Source organism: Nicotiana tabacum, chromosome 19 (genome assembly GCF_000715075.1).
Source record: "Nicotiana tabacum cultivar K326 chromosome 19, ASM71507v2, whole genome shotgun sequence".
Taxonomy (NCBI): domain Eukaryota; kingdom Viridiplantae; phylum Streptophyta; class Magnoliopsida; order Solanales; family Solanaceae; genus Nicotiana; species Nicotiana tabacum.
Window position 1 is genome coordinate 4979976 of NC_134098.1, and position 21951 is coordinate 5001926.

Genomic DNA, 21951 nt, shown 5'->3' on the forward strand with positions numbered 1-21951 from the left:
GAATAAGTGTTTATTTTGTATTTTAATAAAAATTTTCGAAAAAAGGTTTTTTCCGAAAAAATAATTATGCCATGCTTGATTGCTTAGGTGAATGGCCATGTAAGCAAATCTAACCTAGTTGGACTGCCATGTCACCTTCAATAGCAATATTAACGGTTTAACGACATTTGTGGTCCAAAATATAGATGACATGGATATTTTTGATAACAAAAACAAACGGAAGGCATTTTTGAGCTATTTCAGATAGTTCAAGGGCATTTTTGGCCCTTTCCGAAAAAAAAGAGGCAAAATACATAAGTTTGTACCTGAACTACGGACCAAATCCATGTTTCATACTTTCTGTGCGCAAAAATAATATTACACGTTCAACCTTTTAAAAGTATGTCTAATACACACCTTCTTTGACCAAGACCTAACATGTGTAAAGCACCAAGATAGAAGCGTGTCTATAAGGTAAAATACTGTTTAAATACTTATTTAATGCCACGTGTGAAAATTTGTCAAGAGGCTCTAAGAGCCACCTACCTTAGGTTTCTTTGGCAAAATGTATGATTTCTCAATATTTTACACCTGCACTAACTATAAGAAGAAATTGATTTTTTTTTTAAATTTACATAATTATTTGCTACCTAAAAAAAGAGCCTTGGCATAAAAAGTGAACTCAAAACATAGGAAGACATAACATTTGAATTTTCAGGTGTTTTTTTTTTTTTTTAAAAATAAACTTAAACAAGGTGCTTGGTTTTGTAATTTCTAATTTCTCTTGTGTGTGTCAATTTTTATGGAATAAAACTACAACATTTAGACGTAAATAAGCACAAAATTAAATTACAATTAGTGGCAGAGACCCCGGTCTAAAATACACCCTTTTGCTGAAAAAAAACCTACATAACAAGTTGATTTATGATAATAAACTAATACCATTTGCACAGAATCATGTGTACGCTTTTTGGGACTTTTAGCTACGGGCGACGATTGAGTTTTTTCCGATCGTTATTGACTATTAGCGACTAAATCTGGACTTCTAACAATCAGATTTTCCCTTGCCAAAGACCATTTTTCTATCGCGAAACCCCCCCCCCCCCCCCCCAAAAAAAAAAAAACAAGAAGGAAAGAAAATGCATTTATTTATACAAACAAAGTCTTTGAAAGGCACAAATCTACAAGTGAAGCAACATTTTCTGGCAAGAGAACATGTAGTGCTTGTAGTAGGCTTGTCTTTGTACACCTACATATGCATGCATCTGTTCATTTTTTTGGCCTATCAACAGTTCCAATTCCAAAAAGCTACAAAATACTCTTCCATTTATGTATATAAATTCAATAAGTAGTGCCCAAGACATACAATATATATATATATATATATATATAAACTATTCAATAAATTACAGGTAGAGAAATAGAAGAAAGATAGTACAAAAGAGGAGTAATACAAAATCCGAATGCAAAATGGTCAATATGATAAAACAAAAATACAACATATAATGGAAATATTACAAGAGAAATTGTTTACCCAGAATTTCGAGTAACAATTAAACTTATTTAGTGGTTTCAATGATACGTGATTTAATCCAATACTAATTGATAAACAAGGAATTAAATAGATAATCTGAATAGTAAAATAAATCAAATCAGTGTTCTAGCAGTACTTCTTTCGGCTTCGATTCGAGATGGTCTCGAGGTTGGGTAACAAGAACAATAAAGAACAGAAAATAATCAGTGATGAGCAGTAATAAATAGTAAGTGAAATAGAGAAAGCAGTGTATGTGTATATGTTTATCACTGAATCATTCTCCCTTACAAATAAATGGGGTCCCTCTTTATATAGTAGATGAATCCTAACTAAGGTACAATTCTAATAACGGAAACAAATCCCATGATTGGCGTCAATAACTGCTTGATTCGATCTGTTCTGGGATTTCCACCGAGATCTTCGGTCGGTTGCTAATATCTCGCCATTCCGTTATTATGCCTTACTCGAAGTCGGTCATGCTCAGTCTCGATCTTCAGCGAGCACTTCAATCTTCATGCTCCATACTCTGCCATTGAGCTCGAGCCTGGTCTATTAGAGCTTACTCTCGAGGCAGCTCCTCGTGCCTATGAAATCGAACATGCCCGATCTCGACCATATACAGATAGTCCCCGCGTTTCTTGGAATAAAATGATAAGAAACGGTTTGAGCCTCGATTTTCCGAAACCTCGATCATGCCGTCGTCCTCATGACGTAAGTGATGGATGTGACCGAAACGTCCCGTCGGTTCAGTTCCCCAAATCATTAATGCCCGTTAGTTAGCGGTCGGCCACTAGCGCCACCGAACTGTCGTCGTGAGCCTATAAATACTCGCACCTTCATTGAATCAAACTTTACTTTTTCTCTAATCAAACCTCTAAGTCTTCTCACTCTTTTCATTTTCTCCTTTTTGCCGTCTGTAGAGCCACCTTCGTTAGCACCGAAACCACAGGTTTTTCATCTTCCTTCGCTCTTCTTTACTTATACAAATGGCGAAAACCTCAAAGACCGTACCGCAGAAGGAGAAATTTTCTTGCTCCTCTTCCCAGTCGTCCGGCAACAAGGCACCGGTGGAGTCGCTTCCCCACGAGTATGTTCCCGGCCCGTGTACTCTAAAATCCGACTTCAAGGTCGAAAACCCTTCATCGATCCCGGGCCTATGTGAGCATGTGTCGATGTACATGTGCTTGATAACGAAAAGCCACCTCGAGGCCATGAAGAAGGACTGCAACTGGGGTCCCGAGGTCGTAGTGCAAATCCCTGCTCCCGAAGAGAGCATCACCGCTTATGTGAAGGGGTTCCTATGTGTTTACACTTACCCCTTCACATTGGGTCCCCTAGACCCAGTGATTATTGATCTTTGTAAAAGTTATCAGGTCACCCTCGGCTAAATCTAACCCTCTATGGCGCATAGTAATCATGTTGCGCTTCTTCTCTTGCAAGGCCGAGGGGCTAGAGTTTACTCTAAATCACCTCATGCGGTTGTACCGGCCTCGAATCTATCGAGGACTAATCAAGCTCCAACACCGGGCAACGAAAGCCTTGTTATCGAGCATCGACGAGGACAAGGATCGGGGTTGGATGAGCCGTTTTATACGGGTGAGGACCCGCAACATTATCCCAGAAGAGAAGATGTTATTCCCTGAGGAGTGGAACTTCGACCGTAAGTGATCTTTTAAACTTTGTTCTTCGTACTTTATTCGACTTCGCCTGATATCCCCTTTCGACATGCAGTTGTTCCTTGGATGCCTCAAGCGGTACCTGACCTCGAAGATTAGGTCAGAAGTTAGCCTCAACTTCCACTTATACCGAACGCGCATGGCGTGATTTGGCAAGGACCAGATGGGAGGCCAAGAACCACGGTAAGAATCTCCTTTTTCATGTTTTGAAACACTTTTTGTACTTCATTCGTCACTAATTTTCTTTCATGCAAGCCTGACCAAGGATGCCATTTTGAGGCCCTCGAGTGGCATGGAAGAAACCAAGTCCCCGGTTTCGAAGTCGGGGAAAGACAAAAAGAGGAAAGGTGCCTCGCAGTGCAATGATCCCAAGCCCAAACCTCGAAGAGTGAGGAGGAAAGTAATCACTCTCACGATGGACTCGGTCCAAAACCTTAGAGACGAAGAAGAGGAAGAAAAGGAAAATGCCTCGGTACTGACGGTCCGACCTAGGAAAGACGTCGAGGTCACCAAAACTTCTGAGCCGATGGCGGCTGCTAAAATCAAGCCTCGTGTCGAGGAGGCTTCCAAAAATAAATCTGGTGAGGATCCCGAATTACCAGAGGTCAAGATCATTTTTCGGCCATCTGCAACTACACCGGACAGGGCCAGTTCTGAGACCCCGAAGATCGATCAGAGCGCCCCGAGCAACTTGCTCGGGACCACGACAACAGGTCACTTGCCTTCTCTTCTGACTTTTTCTGAGGAGGAACTAAGGGAGGCTCGAGAGTTGAAGACCCTTGATATAGGCGGAGGCTCTAGTGTAGGGGATCCCTTTCGAGATTTCTTTACTGGAGTCGATGATGCCTCTGATATCAGTGACGCTTATATTCTTTTAGAAGAGGCCCAACATCTCTTATCTTGGGTAAAAATCAGTTTATTGCACTTTTTTTCTTTACTCTTTTTTCTCTAAATCTCACTTGTGTTTTGCTTTTTTGTATAGGCCTTCGCCAAGTTTCGAGCTGACCTTAGCCAGTATGAAACCGAGCTCCAAAAGGTCTCGGAGGAGAGGAACGCTTTGAAGCTTCTTTGCGGCCAAAAGGACGAAACTATAAAGGACCTTCAAGCGAATTTGGCCAAGGCTCGTGAGGAAGAGGCCGATCTAGATAAGCAAGTGAGCATCATTTTGATAAAGTATGGACTCGACCCAACTGTGGAGGCTAATACTTCATTATCTCAGCTGCAGCAAAAAGACGAAAGGATCGAGCTGCTTCGGGATGAAGTCGATCAGGTCAAGGTTGATTGTGATCGGTAGAAGGAGAATATGGACCGCATGGCTGCGGAAAAAGAAACTACCTTGGCCAAACTGTCATCAACCGAGGTTCAACTTCGGGGCCTCAAAGATAAAAGCTCGGCCCAAGCCAAGAGGATCGAGGAGCTTTAAACCGGGCTTGCTGAGGCCAAGGCGGAGATCGAGAATTCAAAGGTCACGACGGATAAGTCCATTGCCATGGACCGGGCCGATGATGAGGCTACTCAAATGCAGCTAAGGGAGGCTTCTGACCGAGAGATGGATCAATGACTCGGCAAAGTGTCAATCCTGGAGAGAAACCCTCGAGGAAATCAATGCTCGAGGTTTTGACTTCTCCGAGGAGATAGCCCGAGCCAGGTGCTCGAAGCCGAAGCCAGGCAGTTTGCCTCCTCCGATGACGAAGACGATGATGAAGAAGGCAGTCGAGGCGGATCCGATGAGGGGCCTAAAGGAGAGGTTGCTCCAAGAGAAGAGGTCGAAACCGGCTGTAGTTAGGACTTTGTCTCCTGTACATAACCTTTTTTATAATAGAAAAACTTCTTTTGAATGTCTTCTCAGTTTTATGTTCAAACGTGTTTTGTGCTTTTGCCTTGTTAAAATTTTATTGTTGCAGCCTCTGTAATCGAGAGTACACTAGTTCGAACTTAGAACAAACCCTTAGGTTTATTAGACACGCAAGGGCGAGTCCCCGAGCTCAATAATATATTCGAGATTTCGGATGGCTTGATAGATGCCATGACTGCACTATTTTTATAACTAAGTTCGAGTATGTTTCGAACTTAGAATAGAACAAACCCTTAGTATTTTTATCAAATAATGGGTAATTTTCGAACTTACAGTAACATACCCTTTAAGGTTTTATGATAGATCCTTGAGCTAAGTTCAAGTCAACTTTACTTGAACTCGGAATAGTGGAACCCTTAGGTCCGAGTTGAGTGAGATCAAAGTCTCGAACTCTAAATGTATTAGCCCTTAGGCCCTTTTAGGTTGGGCCCATATGGACTCTAAAAGACGGCTATTATTTCCCCCTTTCGGCTTAAAAGACTTGGTAAAAATTTCTTTATGCCTTAGCATGTATTTTTTACCTATTGGGTTTTTTGAGGGTCCGATATCGGTTGAAACCTTTTTGCTTTTTGTGCCTTAGCACGTTTGTGTTAAAGATAATTTGATACCTCTTAAGGTTTTTCGAGGGCTGATTTTATCGAAGCCCTTTTGATTATTTGCCGAGGGCAGCCTTTTTTAACCGGTTTTTTCAAAGAATTTGAAGGCCTATCGTTATTGCGGAATTCGGACGTCTCCGAGCCGCGTTATTTAGGCCGTAGCCTTTACTTTGTCCGTAGACTTTGGGTATGTATTTTGGCCGTAGCCTTTAGTTTGGTTGTGGCCTTCGAGTATGCCCCTTGGGCTTATTTCCCAATAACATTTCAAACTTGTTTGAAATGTCAGTCCCCGAGAACGGTGGCCTTGGCCTATAGATCGAGGGGTGCCTCCTTGAGGTCTTATGAATTTGAGTTTAGATAACTCGAATATACCTATCATCGATGGTAGTCCCCGAGTGTATATTTGCACTTTGGCTCTTAAGCCGTTTCTCAATATATCATAAGCATGAGGTTTGTATAGTAGAGAATTTTCTTCGAGACACAAAATGTAAAATGAAGAGAGAATGCTTCTTTGAATAGTTTATACATGCGCACATGTTTTTCCATCGGGGCTCGACTAATTTATATGGACACAGTTCACTTGACCGTTTGGCCCATTACAAAGCTTCCCTATCGAGGCCCTTTGACATGAAGTACTATTCTCGAGAATACAATATCCGAGGGTGATGCCCTCCAGTATTCGAGGTTGATTACAAAGAAGCCTTGGATATTGTTGAATTGTCCTCAGGTAGCACATAATTGTTGCCTCGTTAAAAACCTCGCCGGAAAAATCCATTTGGGATAAAAACCGATCTAGGGGAAAAAGAGTGCAACGCGTACTTTAAACCCGAGGTCTCGATATCTTTGGTCGAACTCCTGCAATGAGTTAGCATCGAATATATATAAACGAAAGAAGGGAGAAAGTCATACCTTAACAATAATATTGTTTGAGAAGTGATATGTTCCAGTTGTTTGGCAGTGGTTCCTCGTCCAGCGTTCCGAGTTTATAAGACCTTTTTCTGACTATATTGAGGATTTGATAGGGTCCTTCCCAATTCGGGTCAAGCTTCCCTTCATTAGGATCTTGAGTGTTGATGGTGACCTTACTTAGGACCAAGTCCCCGACCCTGAAGTGGCGAAGGTTGGTTCTTCTATTGTAGTACTTTTCGATTCGTTGCTTTTGTGCAGTCATTCGAACAAGTTCCGTTTCTCATTTTTCATCTAATAATTCGAGGCTAGTATTCATAGCCTCGTGGTTCGATTCTTCCGTTACATGTCAAAATCTGGCGTTGGGTTCTCCGACTTCGACTGGAATCAAGGCTTCAAAGCGATATACTAAGGAAAACAGAGTTGCTCATGTACTGGACTTCGATGTTGTTCGATATGCCCAAAGGACTTCGGGTAAAATTTCTCTCCATTTCCATTTAGCTTCGTTCAACCTTTTCTTCAGGTTTTGGATGATAGTTTTGTTCGTCGATTCGGCTTGTCCGTTCCCACTACGGTGATACGGTGTTGATAATATCCTTTTTATTTTATGGTCTTCAAGAAATTTCGTCACTTTACTGCCGATAAATTGTTTATCATTGTCGCATACTATTTCTGCGGTTATCCCAAATCGACACGCGATGCGATCCAAGATGAAATCTATAACCTTTTTCTCTCTGACCTTCTCGAAAGCCCGTGCTTCGACCCATTTAGAGAAATAGTCAGTCATAAATAAAATTAACTTAGCTTTACATGGGGCCGATGGTAGAGGGCAACAGTATCCATCCCCCATTTCATGAATGGCCATGGGGATAGGACCGAGTGAAGTTGTTCTCCGGGCTGGTGGATCATCGGTGCAATACTTTGACATTTATCATATTTTCGAACAAACTCCTTAGTGTCCTTTTCCATGCTATCCCAGTAGTATCCTGCTATAATGACTTTGCGAATAAGTGAATCGGTGCCGGAGTGGTTCCCGCAAGTGCCTTCATGGACCTCTCGTAGAACATAATCGGTGTCTCCTGGTCCCAAACACACTGCCAATGGTCCACCGAATGCCCTTTTGTATAACGTTCCGTCTTCGGCCAATGTGAAACGAGCAACTTTAGTTCGTAGGGCCCTCGATTCTTTAGGGTCCGATGGAAGATTTCCATTCTTCAACTACTCGATGTATTTGTTCCTGCAGTCCCAGGTTAAGCTTGTAGAAGTTATCTCGGCATGCCCTTCCTCGATCACGGATTTCGAGAGTTGAACGACAGTCCCCGAGCTGATATTATCTTCCTCGACCGATGACCCCAAATTTGCAAGTGCATCAGCCTCACTGTTTTGCTCCCGAGGTACATGTTGTAAAGTCCATTCTTTGAAACGGTGCCAAGTTACCTGCAATTTATCCAATTACCTTTGCATTCTATCCTCTCGAACTTCGAAGATTTTATTTACCTGGTTCACCACCAGTAAAGAGTCGCACTTGTCTTCGATGACTTCTGCTCCCAAGCCTTTATCTAGATCGAGACCTACAATCATGGCCTCGTACTCGACCTCATTGTTAGTTAATCTGGAGGTTTTGATAGACTGTCTAATAGTGCTACCCATGGGCGGCTTCAAAACGATGCCTAGCCACCGGGCAAGTATTCGAAGCACCATCTGTGAAAAGGGTCCATACCCCCGACGATGTTCCTGATTTCAATAAGAGTTCCTTTTCAACTTCAGGTACAAGGGTTGGCGTGAAATCGGCCACGAAGTCCGCTAGAATTTGAGACTTGATGGCCGTCCGGGGTTGATATTTGATATCGTACCCACTGAGTTTGATGGCCCATTTGGTCAATCGGCCCGATAGTTCGGGCTTGTGCAAAATATTATAAAGTGGGTAAGTGGTTAATACACATATGGGGTGACATTGAAAGTATGGCCTTAACTTTCTAGAGGCGCTTATCAGTGCAAGTGTCAATTTCTCCAAATGTGGATATCTAGTTTCTGCTTCTCCTAAAGTTTGACTTACATAATAAACGGGAAATTACGTACCTTGCTCTTCTCGAACTATGACGCCACTTACCGTGACTTCCGATGCTGCCAAGTACAAGTAAAGTTTCTCATCTGCCTTTGGAGTGTGAAGCATTGGTGGGCTCGATAGGTACCACTTCAATTCCTCTAATGCTTATTGGAATTCCGGGGTCCAAGTGAAGTCGTTCTTCTTTTTGAGTAGAGAGAAAAATCAGTGACTTCGATCCGATGACCTCGAAATGAATCGGCCTAAGGCAGTTATCCGTCTAGTCAGCCTCTGCACGGCTTTTACACTATTCACGATGGTGATGTCTTTGAGGGCCTTGATTTTATCGGGGTTGATATTGATCCCACGATTCGATACCATAAAGCCAAGGAACTGGCCCGAACCTACCGCGAAAGTATATTTCTCGGGGTTGAGCTTCATGTTGTATTTCCTTAAAATCTAGAACATTTCCTGTAAATGAGCCAAATGGTCCTATGTGCGCAGGGACTTAACTAGCATGTCATCAATATAAACTTCCATTGGTTTACCTATTTGTTCTTCGAACATTTTATTTACTAGGCGCTGGTATGTAGATCCTGCATTTTTAGCCCGAAGGGCATTACATTATAACAATATGTTTCATACTTGGTGATAAATGAAGTCTTTTCTCGGTACTCCGGGCTCATTTGGATTTGATTGTACCCGGAATAGGCATCGAGGAAAGTAAGGATCTCGTGGCCGGCCGTGGCATCGATCATACGATCGATGTTAGGCAGTGGAAAAGAATCTTTGGGGCACGCCTTGTTTAAATCCGTATAATCTACACACATTCTAAGTTTGTTCCCCTTTTTAGGAACTAGAACTACATTGGATAACCATTCGGGATATTTCACCTCCTGAATGGACCCTATGTTGAGAAGTTTAGTTACCTTGTCCTTTATGAATACGTGCTTTACCTCGGACTGGGGTATTCTCTTTTGCTTCACCGGTTTGAACCTAGGGTCCAAGCTTAGCCGATGCGTCGTTATCTCCGGTGGGATCCCAGTCATATCTAAATGGGACCAAGCAAAACAATCTATGTTATCAATAAGAAATTGAATAAGCTTTTTCCTGAGTTCGAGGGTTAATCCCGTTCCCAGGTATACCTTTCGCTCGGGTAGGTACTCGATCAATATAACATGTTCCATCTCTTCGACCGTTGATTTGGTGGCGTCAGAATCTTCGGGAACTGTAAAAGTTCGAGGGGTCAGAAAATCCTCCTCTTCTTCTTCAATCTCCTACTTCCCTCATTTGGTCGAGGCTGGTGGCTATGATTATTATTTGACTTCCTGTTTACTTTCGATGCTCGACCTTTTCAAGGTTGATAATGTCGATATCGGGGTGACCTCATCGACCACAAATATTTCTTTTTCAGTATGTTGATCCCCAAGTTATAGCTGGATACTCGATCAAATGTTTCAACTACCGTGATACTATCGAACTCTGTTCATTCAACCCTTGGGTGAAAGCTTAAACGGCCCAATCATCCGTGACCGATGGCAACTCCATGCGGTCCATTTGAAATCGGGACACAAATTCCCTCAGCATTTCATTATCCCTTTGTCTTACCTTCAAAAGGTCCGATTTCCTCGTTGCGACCTTTATGGCCCCGGCGTGTGCCTTTACAAAAGAATATGCTAACATGGGAAATGAATCGATGGAATTTGGTGGCAGGTTGTGATACCAAATCATTGCTCCCTTCGAAAGGGTCTCTCCGAATTTTTTCAACTGCACGGATTCGATTTCATCATCCTTTAAATCGTTACCCTTGATGGCGCATGCATATGAAGTAATATGCTCGTTGGGATCGATAGTCCCATTGTATTTGGGTATGTCTGGCATATGAAACTTCTTTGGAATAGGCTTCAGAGCCGCACTTGGAGGAAACGACTTTTGTACAAACTTCTTCGAATCCATCCCTCTCAAGATTGGCGGTGCCCCCGGTATCTGATCAACTCGAGAGTTGTATGTCTCTACTTTTTTTATCGTTGGCTTCGATTCTCTTCTCCCCTGATTCAATTCTTTTGGTGAGCTCCTCGAGCATTTTCATTACCGTAGGATTAGTCCCCAATTCGTTACCATTCGACCTTTCTGGTACGACGAGTAATTTTCGGCTCGACCCTATTCGGAGCTCTATGTTGATTTTGTAACTGAGCAATAACGGCTTGCTGAGCCTGAAGCATCTCGAATATCACTTGGAGACTGACTCGTTCGTCTCCTCTGCCCTGTGTTCCTTTGTCACTAGATCGGCCTTCTCTGCGTACACTCCCATCCAGATTTGCGCCTAGGTTCACGTTTAGAGCAACGTGTGAACTGACATCGACTGGGTTGGCAACCGGTGCTGCCCCGAGATTAGCCTGTGGCACCTCGACTCTTGGAGCGATCACATTTTCATTTTCATCGTGGAATCCGAGGCCATTGCCACCGTGTGAGGATGGATTTTGTGAGTTTGACATGTTTTAAACTGAAAGCAAAGGTACTCAACAAGAACAAGCGAAAAATAGCGTGTTTTACCAAAATCAATACTGAACAATCACTATTATCCGTGGTCCCACGGTGGGCGCCAAACTGTTTACCCATAATTTCGAGTAACAATTAAACTTATTTAGCGGTTTCAAGGAAACGTGATTTAATCCAATACTAATTGATAAATAAAGAATTAAATAGCTAATCTGAATAGTAAAATAAATCAAACCAGTGTTGTGGCAGTGCTTTCGACTTCGATTCAAGATGGTCTCGAGGTTGGGTAACAAGAACAATAAAGAATAAAAAATAAACAGTGATGAGCAATAATAGATAGTAAGTGAAATTGAGAAAGTAGTGTATGTGTATATGTTTATCACTGAATCATTCTCCCTTACAAATGAATGGGGTCCCTCTTTATATAGTAGAGGAATCCTAAATAAGGTACAATTCTAATAACAGAAACAAATCCCATGATTGGCGTCAATAACTGCTTGATTCGATCTGTTCCGGAATTTCAGCCGAGATCTTCGGTCGGTTACTAATATCTCGCAATTCCGTTATTATGCCTTACTCGAAATTGGTCATGCTCGGTCTCGATCTTCAGCGAGCACTTCGATATTCATGTTCCATACTCTGTCATTGAGCTCGAGCCTGGTCTATTACGAGCTTACTCTCGAGGCAGCTCCTCGTGCCTACGAAATCGGACATGCCTAATCTCGACCATATACAGAAATATACACATATACAAATACAAAAATATCTAAAACAAAATGATATGAGTTTCTGTAACACTGTAATATATACAACTCAAAGTTACGACAAAGACAATTATAAAAAGAAAAAATATAAAAAATCTATGCCTCAATATAATTGGGGATATACTAGAAAAAACTGTTATATGAGAAAATCATCAGCTAAAAGGCCGTAATTAGATAGAAATAGACATGTTAGAGAGAAACTATAAGAATAAGTTAGAATGTTTTACTTGTGGAAGCATAGAAGACTTAGCAAACACACGTCATATATCTTTAATTACCCTATCCAATATCATATGGAAGTCTTCTAAAAATAGTGGACAAGTTTTGTTGATATGATAATCAGAGACATAGTTAGAATTTGAAATTTATGAGTTCTGAATTCATCACCGAACTCATAACTCGTTTTAACTACTGGATTCATAATTAAATATTTATACATATTTTATAAATTTTCTAATACAAATACAGAGTTTAAGCAAAAACTATTGCGTTCGTAGTTAATGCTCTCCCTCCGCCTTGAGGATAATAGCTAACCAATTCTTTATATTTGTTTAATCTTGTTCAGTTAGTTTATTTATGAGCTCTTCGATAAAATAAGGAATAATTGAAAATAAAATATTTAATTATTTAGATCTTCTACGTGGCCAATTAATAGCGAGTGGTTAGCGTATTTCAACTCTTCCATTTAACATATTATATTTAAAAAGTCAATAATCTGCTTTGTTGTAATAGGTTGAATGTGGAGTAGTCTCCACTTCATTATCTTAATTTATTTCATTATTTTATCATAAAGAACCCTATGGTAGATGAACAAATTAAGAGTTTCAATATATATATATATATATAATTGAGAGGTCTATGAGTAAAACAATATTCTTTAGTAACATTCCTTTACCAAAACAATATGAAAAAATAACACTGTATAGATGATTTCAAAATAATAGCTGAATTTTTTTTTTTGTATATATATACATTATGTATGTTATATACAAAAATAATATAAATTTTATATGCTTTTTCGACCATCAAATATCAATAGTTTCTGGCGCGAACTAAAAGTGAAAAAACCCTCAAAATATTGCCGTTGGGTTCACGAGCTTTAACTAAAATTAGAATTTAAAAAATAAAGTCAATGCATATTGAAAACAGATATTGACAAATTAAACACTAAGTGATTCTTATAGACAGAGTCACCCGATATTTTTATTGGGCGGGAGATAACAGGTACCCATCAAATTAGCTGAGATGGAGGCACACCTGATTAAACATCGCTGTTCTTAAAAAAGGTTTTTAGATTTCATTTTATTTTTTGTTCCTTTCATGTATGTTCCTTGAACTTTATTTAATATAATAATAAAATCAATAAATTATTTCACATCACATTAAAGTAACTAAACTATATTTCGGGCATCGATTTATCGCTTACAAAATCAAAACACCATCCCAAAAAAAAATAAAAAATCTCAAGAACATAACTTAGTTTGATAACATAGTAAAATCCTGACTTAATTCATATTAGTTGCTGATAATTCCTACAACGACTATTGTAGTTGACAATGGAAATGGGCGCTAAACAGAAAACTATTTGACTTGAACAACAAAAATATGTGTGTATGTATAACTAATTGTATTTAGTATGGATCGTATCTGCGTAAATCTTAAATATTCTTATTTTAGTCATTTCTTATTTTTCGTTTTGTTTCTCTTTTCAATTTTTATCTTCTTAATAATATTGTAAATCTCATTTTTTTCAAAAGTCAAACTAGGGAAAATTTCTCAATGAACTACCTACCCTAGGGAAAATTTATTAGAGTAATATTTTATGTTTCCTTGTGACTTATACCAACTAAAATAAGAAATGAGTTTCTTTATTTTTCTTCTTTATATATAATTTGTTGGAAGGGACGGAACTAGATGGGCGAAAGAGAGTTCAATTCAAATACTCAAATTTTTTACTGTTGTGATACTCAATTTTTTTTTTATGTTACTTATGTGGGTCTAATTTTTATTGTTCTATGATCACATTATATGTTTCTAACTAATTTAATACAAAAATCAAACACAATTCGATCAAAATGGTATTTTTCCTCCATCGATCCAAACCTATATGTGCTACACTTCTCGAATAATTTTACGGGATATCTGCTATCTCTCACCAACATAAATACCAAATACTCTAAAATTCAAACCTTGTTTCTTGATCCAAACCTATACGTGCACTCATGCATGCATCTGTACATTTTGGGGCTATTAACAGATCCAATACCCCACCAACACAACCCTCCAAAAAAAAAAAAGCTTGTGTATATAGATAATGTAAAGAAAACGATATCGTTAATGTAAACCTTTTATAGCATGTTGTCTTCCAAGTAACTAATTTCATTTATAACAAATATTTACATATATAATACTATTTTCTAAGTTAAAGTCCTTGATTTTTAAAGCGGCAGAACCATTTAGTTTAGCCTTGAGTATCAAAAGTGTTTGGCCAAGATTTCTTTTGGGTCAAAAGTGTTTTTGGCCAAAACTTGAGGTGTTTGGTCAGACTTTTAGAAGGAAAAAAAAGAACTTTTGAGGAGAAGCGGAAGCAGAAAAATGTAACTTCTCTCCAAAAATATTTTTCTGAGAAGCACTTTTGAGAAAAATACACTCAGAATCAGTTTTCAAAAGTTTGGCCAAACACTAATTACTGCTCAAAAGTGCATTTCAAATTAATTAGCCAAATACAAACCAATTTTCACCAAAAGTATTTTTTTTAAAAATACTTTTGAAAAAAGTATTTTTCAAAATAAGCAAATTTTAGAAGCTTGGTCAAACAAGCTATAAGAGACGTTTCAACCGTCAAAAGGAGGAAATTCACTATGTTAGTGGCCAGAAATTGACTAATTTATTTAAAGATCTTTCTTTATAGTTTACTAGTTAAGGCGTATTGTTTACCCGAAAAATGGATAGAGTTGAATTTATACGCAGTTCCGAGGATATGTGGCGTAATTTAATACAAAATACAAGGATAAATGAAAATATAAATATAGATTGGAGAGAATGCAAAATAGATAAGGTTATCAGGAACAATGAATCTTAGGATTCAACAAATAGAATCAATCTAAGGAGTCTGAAAGAGCGATTTTTTACTGTAGAAGAATATAACACTTTTATTACAATGTAAGCCTTAGAAAAAACTTGTCCTACAGAAATGATAACCAAGCCCTTTTATAGTGGAGAGATTTGGCTCTAAGTATAATAAAATAAACATTCAGTGGGAGACCCATGATAAGTCAGCTTTTCCATAATTTCTGCCAAGATTCTCTCTAGTGGGATTGCAACGGCTTTTGTCTGCGAGCTCGATCTTGCTTATGACCCTCGATTTTGGTTTGAGCTTGATTTCGGCTCGAACTTGTGATCTTGGTTCGATGCCGATTCTGGTTCGAGCCCTCGAATTGATTCGAGGTCAATGTTGGTTGGTCTCTGGATTATCAACATGATATGTCTACTCTGCATCATGGTTCGATTTTGATTCGAGCTTGATAATGATATCGAACTCGACACGGATCGGCCTCCCCGGGTTCGAGGTTAGTTTGTTCCCCCTTCAGGATCTTACTTCGATAAGTCACCGTTCGAACTCGATTGGACGTGCCAAGGCCGAAATCTATTTCAACCATATACAGATAGTCCCCTTGTTTCTCAGAAAGAATGTGGCGAGAATCAATATGATTTTTAACAGCTCGATCGGATTATATCTTGTCGTTTCTATCGGGTTCGACCATGACGCATCTGGTAGCTATCCCGTCGGTTTAGTCTTTCAAGGCATTTAATGCATGTCAGGCGGTGGTCGTCCACTGCTGCTACTGAATCGACATCGCTTGAACCTATAAATAACCCTTACTTTTATCTTTTACCACTTTTACATCTTCTATCTTCCAAAATTTTTCAAGTTCTTCTTCATACTCTCCAACTTACCAGTAAATCTGTGATTTCTTTCCGCAAAAACCCCTCTTCAATTCTACCAAATCTCTGTCACTTTCTTCTATTCCTTACCTTTGAATTCAAAAATGGCGAAAACATCGCAAACCATTCCTCAAAAAGAGAAGGCTTCATCTTCACAGTGTGCCGCCGATGAGACACCGGCAGAACCACGGCCTGAGGAGTGTGTTCTCGGGGCGTGTGTCCTTACTTCAGATTTTAAGGTTGATAAAGGTTCATCGGTCCTTGGCCGGTGTGAGCCGGTATCGAGGTACATGTGTTCGATAACCGAGAAGCACCTCGATCAGCTAAAGAAGGATTGCAATTGGGGTGAAAAAGAAATAATAATTCCTACCCCTAATGAAGATATCACTTCTTACATGAAAGAGTTTTTGAATATGTATACTTACCCTTTCACTTTGGGTCCCCTCGATTCCGTCATTATTGACTTATGTCGATAATATCAGGTAACCCTAGGCCAGGTCCATCCTTCTTTGTGGCGGATCGTTATCCTGATCCGATATTTTGTGAGCAAAATCGAGGGGATGTCGTTCACCCTCGATCATCTTATCCAATTGTACCGTCCTCAACTTTTTCGAGGAGGGTTCATAAAACTCCAGCGTCGGGCTACCAAGGCTCTGTTCTCGAGTATTGACGAGGATATGGACCAGGGTTGGATGGGCAGGTTTGTTCGAGTAAGGATTTCGGACCTGATTCCGACTGAAAAGATGCCATTTCCCAAAGAGTGGGATATGAAATGTAAGTGTGATCTTGTTGTTTCTTCTATTTTGTTCTTTTATTTATTCTCTTATCGACACTCCTTTTTTTTTTTGTGATGTAGCGATTCCCTGGATGCCCGGAGCAGTTCCCGATCTCAAGAACTGGGTACGAGCCCTTGTTTCGACCTCCACATATGCGGAGCGCTCATGGCGTGATTTGTCAAAGGGTCGGTGGGAGGCCAAAAATCACGGTAAGCTCATTTCTCGTACTCTGATGATCCGAACGAGGCATTTTTCAAAATATTTTTTTATAAGATTTCCCATATGCAAGTTTGGGTAAAGAAGTATCTTGAGGCCCTTGTCCAATAATGAGGAAATTTCGGCCTCTGTCCCAAAGCCGGTGAAGGAAAATAAAAGGAAGAGAGCCTCGGTTCCCGAATATCCAAAACCGAAGAAGAGGACGGCTCGTAAACCGAACAAGAATGTCATTCCTTTGACCATGAAATCTGTTCTGCCTCTAAGGGATGAAGATGAAGAAGAAGAAGAAGAAGAAGAAGAAGAAGAAGAAGAAGAAGAAGAAGAAGAAGAAGAAGAAGAAGAAGAGAACGATGAGTCCGCACTGGCGGTCCGAACGAAGAGAACCACCGATGCCTCATCGCTGGCTGGATCAATGATGCTCTATGAGGCTCCGCCTCGAACTGAAGATATACCAGAGAAAGGTTCGGGTAGAGTTCCCAAACTATCGGATATCGAAGACACATCTCATCGGAGTTAACCGGCAGGGTATATGATCGAAGAGCCCCTTCGAACCCCTTCGAACCGAGGGGAACGCTCCAAGCGAGTTATTTGGGGCAACAACGATCGAGGATTCGCCTACCTTTCCCACTTTTTCCGCAGGGGTGATTCGGGAAGCTCAAGCTCTGGGAGCCCTCGATCTAGACAGGCCTCACGATGAAGAAGATCCATTTCGTGACCTATTTACCGGCATTGAGGACGTTGCCGGTGCCGGTGATGAATCAGATCTTTTTCACGGATTGCGGCAAGCTTTGAATCAGGTGAGCTTTTAAAATTATTTTGCCGGTACTATCTTTATGTTCGTTTTTTGTTAACTTCGCTTCTTGTTTCTTTGTAGGCAGCGGTAGTTCATCGAGAACAATGTTCTCGGTCCCAGAATAAGCTGCATCGATACGCGGCCGACTTACAACAGGCTACTGATGAGAGGAACTCCCTTAGACTTTCCTTAGGGCAGAGAGAGGAGGAAATAAAAGACCTCTGAGCTGAGCTGGCCACGGCTTATCGAGATCAGACCGATTTGTCTGAGCAGGTAATGATGCTTTTGGAAGCCTATGGTCTTGATACCGAAATGATAGCTAACATTTCGGTCTCACAGCTGTAGCAAAAAATCGAGATGATCGGGAAGCTTCGTGAGGAGGTCGACGTGATAAGAACGGAGTCCTTGCGGTGGAAAGAAGGTATGGACTGCTTTGCTGCAGAAAAAGAGACTACTCGAGCCTAGTTATCATCGTCCGAAACCCAACTTCAGAAAATAAAAGGTAAAGGCCTGGTTCAAACAAGAAGAATTGAGGAGCTTGAGGCTCGATTAGACTCTGTACTTGCCAAGGCCGAATCCGATGCCGGAAAGGCAAAGGCCGAAGCGGATGCGCTCGTGGCCGTCTATCGGGCCGATGCTGAAGCTGCCCAAGTCCAGGCAAGAGAGGTTCATGCTAAGTGGCTTCGATCTCGCTGAAGAGATAAAAAGGGCCAAAGAACTCGAAGCCGATGCTGAAGCTCTGGTTTCTGATGACGAAGACGATGGGAGCAAGAGCGGATCCAAAAACGGGGGGGGGGGGAGGAGGAACCTGTTAAAGAAGAGACCGCTCCTGGTCGAGAAGTTTAGTTCTTAGTTTTTACGTTGTAATCACCCATGCAGATAAATTTGTATATAGACATATTTCTCCTTTTGCCGACTTGCTTCTGTTTTTGTTTCCCGTCTTGCGAGGACTTTATTCACGCCTTATGAATGTTTTCACAATGATTTAAACAACTTAATCAAATTTGGACCTCGTAGCCTCTGTAACCGAGCGAGCGCTTACTCAAATTTGGGGCAATGTAGCCCTTTAGGCTTATTAGTTGTCAATAATTCGATCCTGAAGAAATATAGACCGTAGGCGTAATGGTCGAGTGAGTGTTTGCTCGAACTCGAAATAAAAATAGTGAGTGTTAGCTCAAACTCGAAAAAGTAGCCTGTAGGCTTAGTCGAGTGAATGATTCGAACTCGAAGTAATGTAGCCCGTAGGTGTAATGGTCGAGTGAGTGTTTGCTCGAACTCGAAATAAAAGTAGCCCGTAGGCATAATAGTCGAGTGAGTGTTTGCTCGAACTCGAAATAAAAATAGCCCGTAGGCTTAGTCAAGTGAATGATTCGAACTCGAAGTAGTTTAGCCCGTAGGCGTAATGGTCGAGTGAGTGTTTGCTCGAACTCGAAATAAAAATAGCTCGTAGGCTTAATGGTCAAGTGAGTGTTAGCTCGAACTCGAAGTAATGTAGCCCGTAGGCGTAATGGTCGAGTGAGTGTTAGCTCGAACTCGAAGCAATGTAGCCCGTAGGCATAGTGGTAGAGTGAGTGTTAGCTCGAACTCGAAGTAATGCAGCCTATAGGCTTAATGGTCGGGTGAGTGTTTGCTTGAACTCGAAATAAAAATAGCCCATAGGCTTAGTCGAGTGAATGATTCAAACTCGAAGTATTGTAGCCGTAGGCGTAATGGTCGAGTGAGTGTTTGCTCGAACTCGAAATAAAAATAGCCCGTAGGCTTAGTCGAGTGAATGATTCGAACTCGAAGTAGTGTAGCCCGTAGGCGTAATGGTCGAGTGAGTGTTTGCTCGAACTCGAAATAAAATTAGCTCGTAGGCTTAGTCGTCGAGTTTATCTTAATTCTGATTGCATAATAAATCTCAAAATAGAGGAATTTTCATTGGATATAAGATGTCGATAAAGAAGAGAACTTTCTTCGCATGTTATTACACGCTTGGGTTCGCGCCAATCTATATGAGCATGGTTCGCTTCGACCATTTGGCTCTTACAATTTTTCCTATTGGGACCCTGTTGTTGTGAAACAACTTTCTTGCGAGACCTCGGATATTGTTGTAAATGATGCACGATCAATGGTTGCCACATTAAAAACCTTGCCGAAAAATCCATTTGGGATAAAATCGATCTAAGGGAAAAAGAGTGCAACGCGTGCTTTCAAGTGAGAGATCCGTCTTAGCCCTTGTTCGGGCTTCTGCAGGGGTCAGTTTTGAGATATAAACGAATATGGAAAGGTTGTACCTTAGCAGTAGTATCGTTTTCGATGTGATACATTCCAGCTGCTTGATAGTTGTTTGCCGTTTATAATGCCGAGCATGTACGATCCCTTTCTGATGTTCTCGAGCACCTGACATGGTCCTTCCTAATTCGGTCCTAGTTTCCCTTCATTCGGATTTCGGGTATTAATGGTAATTTTTCTCAACACTAAGTGCCCAGGCTTGAAATGGCGGAGCTTGGTTCTTCGATTATAATATCTTTCGATTCGTTGCTTTTGGGCGGCCAATCGGACGAGAGCACCTTCTTGTCTTTTGTCCGATAATTCGAGGCTTGTATTCATAGCCTCGTTATTTGATTCTTCCATCGCGAATCGAAATCTGGCACTGGGTTCACCAACTTCGACTAGTATCAATGCTTCAGACCCATACACTAAGGAGAATGGGGTCGCCCCCGTACTGGATTTTGACGTTGTCCGATATGCCCAAAGGACTTCGGGCAGGATTTCTCTCTATCTCCCTTTAGCGTCGTTCAACCTATTCTTTAAGTTTTGAATGACAGTTTTGTTTGTTGATTCGGCCTGCCCATTCCCACTGGGGTGGTATGGCGTCGATAGTATCCTTCTTATCTTGTGGTCTTCGAGGAATCTTGTTACTTTGCCACCAACAAATTGTTTTCCATTGTCACATACTATTTCGGCGGGTATCCCGAATCGGCATATGATATGATCCCAAATAAAGTCTATAACTTCTTTCTCTCTTATTTTCTCGAACGCCTGCGCTTCAACCCATTTAGAAAAATAGTCAGTCATAAATAAAATGAATTTAGCTTTACCTTGGGTCGATGGCAGAGGGCCAACGATATCCATTCCCCATTTCATGAATGGCCACGGGGATAGGACTGATTGGAGTTGCTCTCCGGGCTGGTGGATCATCGGTGCGAACCTTTGACATTTGTCACATTTACGAACAAATTCCTTCGCATCTTTGCACATATCGATCCAATAATACCCTGCTCTGATTATTTTTCGGACTAATGTATCGGCTCCAGAGTGATTCCCGCAAGTACCCTCGTGCACTTCCCGTAGGACGTAATCGGTATCCCCCGGACCCAAGCATACTTCCAACGGTCCATCGAACGTTCTTCGGTACAGCGTTTCGTTCGAAGCCAACGTGAATCGAGCAGCTTTAGTCCGTAGGGTTCTGGAATCTTTAGGGCCCGATGGGAGTTTTCCACTTTTCAAGTATTCAATATACTTGTTTCTCCAATCCCAGGTTAAGCTTGTAGAATTTATCTCGGCATGACCTTCTTCGATTACCGATCTAGAAAATTGAACAACATTCCCCGAGCCCGTATTATCTACCTCAACCGACAACCCCAAATTAGCAAGCGCATCGGCCTCATTATTCTGTTACCGTGGTACATGCCGTAAAGTCTATTGTTTGAAATGGTGCAAAGTGACAAGCAGTTTATCTAAATACCTTTGCATTCTACCTTCTCGAACTTCGAATGTTTTGTTTATTTGACTTACCACCAGCAAGGAGTCACAATTGGCTTCAATGACTTCTGCTCCCGAGTTTCTAGCTAGCTCAAGACCTGCAATCATGGCTTCATACTCGGCCTCGTTGTTAGTCAACCTGATAGTTTTAATAGATTGCCTAATAGTGCTACCCGTGGGTGGTTTCAAAACTATGCCCAGCCCGGACCCTTTTACGTTCGAAGCCCCGTCCGTAAAAAGGATCCATACCCCCGATGATGTACCTGATTTCAACTGTTCTTTTTCGACATCGGGTACAAGGGTTGGAATGAAATCGGCCACGAAGTCTGCTAAAATTTGAGACTTGATGGCCGTGCAGGGTTAATATTCGATATCGTACCCACTGAGTTCGATGGCCCATTTGGCCAGTCGGCCTGATAACTCGGGTTTGTGCAAAATATTACGAAGCGGGTAAGTGGTTAACACACATATGGTTTGATATTGAAAGTACGGCCTTAACTTTCTTGAGGCGCTTATCAGCGCAAGTGCCTATTTTTCTAGGAGCGGATATCTAGTTTCCGCTTCTCCTAAGGTTCGACTCGTATAATATACGGGGAACTGCGTAGCTTGCTCTTCTCGAAC